Genomic DNA, 6,000 nt, shown 5'->3' with positions numbered 1-6,000 from the left:
TCTGGTGTGGACCAATCCGTTTCAAAGACAATGCATCTCCTACCAGAGCATGGTTTACCACAGTGTGTGTGGTTAATGCAGACGTGACACCTTGCAAAGGTTTCTGTTTGGACTTTTAACATCTTAACAGCGTACGCCTTTTGGCGTCCTCTGGTCGAGTACCAATTGGGTCGAGGCTCAAAAGAAAGCCGTCCCTTGGTGTGGACCAATCAATTTCAATGTCAATGCAAATATTATCAGAGTGTGTTTTTGTTTGCATTTTAACCACAAGTATTGTGGTTAATGCAGACACGAATCCTTGTAAAAAGGTTTCAGTTTTGTTGCCAGAAAAAAGGGGAAAACCCCTATTATTATTATCTTAACAGCTGTTTTGTTGCTAGAAAGAGTAAACGCTATTCTTGCACATTTGTGTTGTAACTCCCCCCACGTCACCAAATCCAGCCATACAAATTAAGTTCTCACGCGCACAAGCGTTTGACGATGCACCACCCACTAACTGCGGCGTGGGTTTAGCTCGCCCGCCGACAAGTGGCATCAATGACTCGCACATTTAGACTTGGCACCTGCGGTGTTTCACGCATTGAGTCCATTTCGATTATTTTGCAGCGGCGAAAAATGTCCAAATGTTGGGGCCACTTTGTTGCGCTCTCATTTGTGGTGGCCAGGTGGTCGCTTCTGAGCAAATACGTCAATATCTCATTGGGCTTTGCCTGGCAGGATGGGGGTGGTTGAGTGTTGTATGTGTTTGTGTTTGGGTGACGTGTTTACCTTACCTGTGCTGTGCACTACCATCGTGTTTGTTGTACTGTTTGTTGTTGTGTCGCTCTCACCCGCCCCTACTGGACATCTGCGCAAAAGAGCTTTGCAGCTCATCGGATTCCTCCAGTATCAATACAGATTCTGAGATCATCATGATCATCATCTTGATCATCATCATCATCAGCAGCAGCAGCCATGGTCAGTCGACTGCTGGATGAAGGCCCCCCAAGCCCGCCACCAAGCTCTTTAACAAACCGACCACACACGGCCCTCTACTGAAGCTGGTTTCCACTCGCCTCGTTCCGCACTCATTTTGGAATCGTGATATTTATTTATCCTGGAAAGCTCTTTTTCACTCATGTCCAGTATCTTATTTTCTGCAGCCTTAAAAAAGGTAGTGATTTTCTAAACGGTATCATATCGTTTTTTGGTGGTTAAATCGTGGTATGATTGTACTTCATATATGATAGGGAGTTGTTTAATTGTGCTAATTGTATTCATAGATACACAAAAAATGCACATCGGACCTTTGGTCGTGAATGTAACCAACGATTATATAATTATTTCTCTGGGAAAATCCGTCTCGACTTACGGCACCTTTTCTAGGAACGTGCCCTGACGCATGTAATCTTCATTTGTAACGGAAGTACAAAAAGACAAAGATCTCCGTATAGCCTTAACAGACTGTAGGGGCAAGTGCTGTTAGCGAGTAGCACCTATGAAGTCTAGCACGGCACACGAGGGGGTGGGTGACCAACAACACTTCCCGACCACCTTTGTCTCCCCAGTGCTGATGTTTACACACCGCACCAGGTGCTCATTTGAGGCCGAGTCGACCTAGAGGAGGCCCCAGGACCGGTTCAGATAATCGTCACCGGTGTTGGCCGTGAGCGGGAATCGAACCCGGGTCGTCAGCTTCGCAGCGCAGTGCTAACCGCGACACTTCCCAGCGGAGCTCAAACAAGCGACGGGATCGCAACTGGGAATTAATTGCGTGGGGTAAAATCGTCGCGGGTGCACACAGAGTGGCCCCGTGGGGAGAGAGGGCGAGCGAGAGAAACAACCCCCCCACCACTCACCCCCCCCACCACCACCCACCCAACATCACCCACCCAACACCCTCCACCCCCCACCACCACCCCCCCACCACCACCACCCCCACCATCACCCCCACCACCCCCACCACCACCCCCCCACACTTCGCTGCACCGCGCCGCGCGCCGTGCCGGCTTCCTGCGATTGTCGGACGCAGAAATCGCGGAGTGACGGAGCGAGGGCCCCCTTCCTGCTTCCCACCTTTGTCTCCCCACCACCACCACCACACTCTTTGTGACGTCACGCCACAGCCTTGACCCTCCCCCGCTTTCCGCAAACACACACATTCACACACACGCAGATTCACACACACGCAGATCAACACACACACACAGATCAACACACACACAGACCCCCCCACACACACACAGATCCCCCCCCCCACACACACACAGACCCCCCCCCCACACACACAGACCCACACAGACCCCCCGTTTAGTCGTCCACTCACCGCTGGTGCCACGCGCCTATTTGTTCTCTCAGGCTGGGGCAGTGCTGATGTTTACACACCGCACCAGCTACGGGTGCCGCGGTGGCTAGGAGATGTGAACTACCTCGCCTGGTCTACAGGAGGCCGTGGGTTCCATCCCGACCCTGACGCCTGCTGCTGTGTATTTGGAGTTTGCGTGTCTCTCTGTCTATCATCATCACGGTGGCAAAGGAGATGTTAACTACCTCGCCTGGTGTACAGGAGGCCGTGGGTTCCATCCCGACCCTGACGCCTGCTGCTGTGTATTTGGAGTTTGCGCGTCTCTCTCTCTCTGTGGTCGCGTGGATTTTTCTCCGGTTTCTCCGGTTTCCCCCCTCCACATTTAGAATCCACATCACGCGTTTCGAGTGTTTTGCTGCTCTAAATGTCCACGTGACGATGATCGGCCACTCCGTTGAGCGATAATTGTGTGACCAGGTGGCTTCTGACAAAGGGAGCCACGCAGCCTCGGTGTGGACCTCACACCTGGGCCGAGTGAAACATAAATAAATAAGTAGAAAGTTTGAGCCAAACGAGTCGGGGTGGGCTTCGGGAGTGGTGAGCAACCAGACACACACTCAGACACACACTCACTCAGACACTCACTCAGACACGCACTCAGATAGACACTCACTCAGATAGACACTCACTCAGATAGACACTCACTCAGACACACACTCACTCAGACACACACTCACTCAGACACTCACTCAGACACACACTCACTCAGACACACACTCACTCAGACACACACTCAGACACGCACTCAGACACACACCGATATCAATACAAACGTCATCCGCACTAAGTGGCGGTGACGTCACCATGGCGCATGTGCCAGGCTAGGTGCACTTTGGGGCCGCGTGAAGTGTCCAATGCTCGCTGCTGACAGGAGGCCTCGGGACAGACCCAGCAGGTGCCGTGGGTTGGCTGACTGAGATGGCCGGTAGATGCCCCACCACCTGTACCCCCACTGTGCCAACTTGCTGTGCTTTAGCCACCCGGCGCTCCGCTCGTTGTTGTGAGCGTCGCTCCTCTTCCCTCCGTTGTTGCTGGAGGTCGTCTGCCTCCAACTGCCCAGTAGCAGCAGCGTCCTTCACGAGCACAAACACACACACACACAAATAAACACACGCACAAACACGCAAACACACACACAAACACACACACACAAACACACACACCAAACACACACATAAAACACAAAACACACACACACACACAAACACACACACAAACACACACACACAAACACACACACAAATACATACACACACACAAACACACAAACACACACACACAAACCATTTACCCTTTCCGGACCCACCCCCCACCCGCCACCAGCCCCCCCGCCGCCCACACCACGGAGCGAGGTGTGGGCACGAGGGGGGGGGGGCTCATTGAGAGCCCCGCGCGCGGTGCGAGTGAATTGCCGCTGTCCAGACGCGAGAGCTGCTGCTGCCGCCGCTGGTGCGTGAGCAGCAGAGCCACCCTCATCCTCAGCTCCTCAGCTCGCGGCTCGCCAGCACGACTCTCGCGACTCTCGCGGCGTCCCCGCAGGTGACCCGCAGGACGTCGCCTGTCCGCCTCGCGCCGCCGTCAGCCGTCTCTCGACACGAGGGCGGTCCGCGTGCTCGCTCGCTCGTTTGCCCCGTGTGTCTCTACTCGCTCGCTCGCCCCGTGTGTCTCTACTCGCTCGCTCGCCCCGTGTGTCTCGACTCGCTCGCTCGCCCCGTGTGTCTCGACTCGCTCGCTCGCCCCGTGTGTCTCGACTCGCTCGCTCGCCCCGTGTGTCTCGACTCGCTCGCTCGCCCCGTGTGTCTCTACTCGCTCGCCCTGTGCGCCTCTGCGCCATGGAGGGGTCGCGTTGACGGGACCGTCTCTCGGGTGAAACGCCCCCCTCGCCTGCGCTCACCTTGTGTTCACATGCACTCACCTGCACTCACCTGCACTCACGGATTGACCTGCGCCTCGCCTGCGATCGTATCCCAAAGACCGCGAGAGTGGCCGTGAGCCGTCTTCTCAAACGCTCTCTCGCCCTCCGTCTCGCCAAGCGAGAGGTGGCTTCGTGGTTGTGGTTGTTGTGGTTGTTGTTATTGTTGTTGTCCACGTCCGACCGATACGTGACGCTGCTCGCAAAGCTCAGGGAGGGGTGGAGGAGAGGGAGGAGGGGGGGTCACCGAGACGCGCGCGGCTCTGTGCCGGGGACTCGACCTGGGGCTGGGCAGGTTCCATGGCTCGCGGCACGGAGCGTCAGAAGGGGGGGGGGTCTCAGAGCTCAACTACGAGGCTTCTTGTGAGCGGTGCGTGTCACTGCCGTGGCTCACGGCCCTTCCTCACGTCTTGCTGCGAGCGCGTGGGCCGCGGTCACCTGCGAGTCGAGCTGGGGGGGGGGGGGGGGGGTCCTCTTGTTCGTGTCTCCTCCCGTCCACCGCGTCGTGTCTCTTCGCGATCTTCTGCACTGGCCACGCCGCTTGCCGCGTTCTCATCTCTGCCACATCCCGAGGAGCGCATTGCGGTGGTGTGCCGCGGGGCATCTGGGGAGATGGCCCGTGGTTTGTTTCTCTTGAAACGTGGTTGCACAGAAGCCCCACGACTTCAGGGGGGGGGGGGTGAGAGTGAGAGACTGCGTGACAAGTGGGAGTGGGGGAAGCTCCATTGACTCTGTGTTGTACTCACGGAGCCGCTGGAGACGTTTCATTCCCGCTTGTGGTTGTTGGTGGATGTACTCGTAGCTCGCGGTGTCAGCGTGGCTATTTTTAATGTTGTGCCTAAATGGCGATTCACGTGTGCGTCTAGTGGGCTAAGGTGCTCGCTAACAGCACTTGCCCTGCAAGTCCGTTCAGGCTATACGGGAGATCTTTGTCTTTGTGTGTTGTCGTGGGGTTGCGGTCGTGTGCTGCGCTACGAACCTGGCGATCTCGAGTTCGATTCCCGCTCACGGTCAACGTCGGTGACAATTACCTGAACCGGTCCTGGGCATCCCCTAGGTCGACTCAGCCTCAAGTGAGTACCCGGTGCGGTGTGTAAGAAACATCGCCACTGGGGAGACAAAGGCGGTCGGGCGTGTTGCTGGCCAACCACCCTCGTCATGTGCCGTGCCGACCTTCATAGGTGCTGCTCGCAAACAGAACTTGCTCCAACAGCCTCGTGAAGGCTACACGGGGGATCTTTGTCTTTGCATAGTGGGGTCGTGGCGGTGTAGCGCTTAGCGCTGCGCTACGAACCCGGCGATCTCGAGTTCGATTCCCGCTCGTGGTCAACGTCGGCGATGAATATCTGAACCGGTCCTAGGTCCTCCCCTTGGGTTAACTCAGCCTTAAACGAGTGCCTGGCGCGATGCTGTTGACCACCCACCCCCTCGTGTGCCGTGCCGGCTTTCTTAGGTGCCCACTCACGGCACCGTGCCCCACTGGGCTGGCAAAGTCGACACGGGGGGTGGGGGGGTGTGGGATCTTTGCTGTTGTTGTTTGTTGTTCAGTGCGCTCCATTCTCGGGCTCCTGTCGAATTAATGTTTCATGCAGTCAGGGAGTGTTTTCAATAATACGGGGGGGGGGGGGTTGTTTGGTTATATTTACGCGATCTAACCCCCAAAAAACCGTGTATTATGGATGATATCCGTCGCGAATGCGTCCTTCGCGTTAAACAGGGAGCGATTGTAAATGTTGTCGATTTG

General features: G+C 56.0%; 1 protein-coding gene across 3 annotated transcripts in view; it reads left to right on the top strand.

The window, feature by feature from the left end:
• Positions 1-6,000, top strand: part of LOC144734462 (diacylglycerol kinase delta-like) — a 70,074-nt gene that overhangs the window by 25,451 nt on the left and 38,623 nt on the right. Inside the window, exon 1 of one of the 3 annotated variants that reach the window (XM_078616655.1) lies at positions 3,762-3,883. The exons of the other annotated variants lie outside the window; for them this stretch is intronic. The gene's annotated coding sequence lies outside the window, so the exon portion shown is untranslated. Of the gene's footprint in view, positions 1-3,761; positions 3,884-6,000 lie in introns of those variants that run through there. 3 annotated transcript variants of the gene reach the window in all.

Source organism: Lampetra planeri, chromosome 51 (genome assembly GCF_965212315.1).
Source record: "Lampetra planeri chromosome 51, kcLamPlan1.2.h2, whole genome shotgun sequence".
NCBI classification, from domain to species: domain Eukaryota; kingdom Metazoa; phylum Chordata; class Hyperoartia; order Petromyzontiformes; family Petromyzontidae; genus Lampetra; species Lampetra planeri.
The sequence above is the reverse complement of the archived record's forward strand: the minus strand, read 5'-3'. Positions and strand labels throughout refer to the sequence as shown.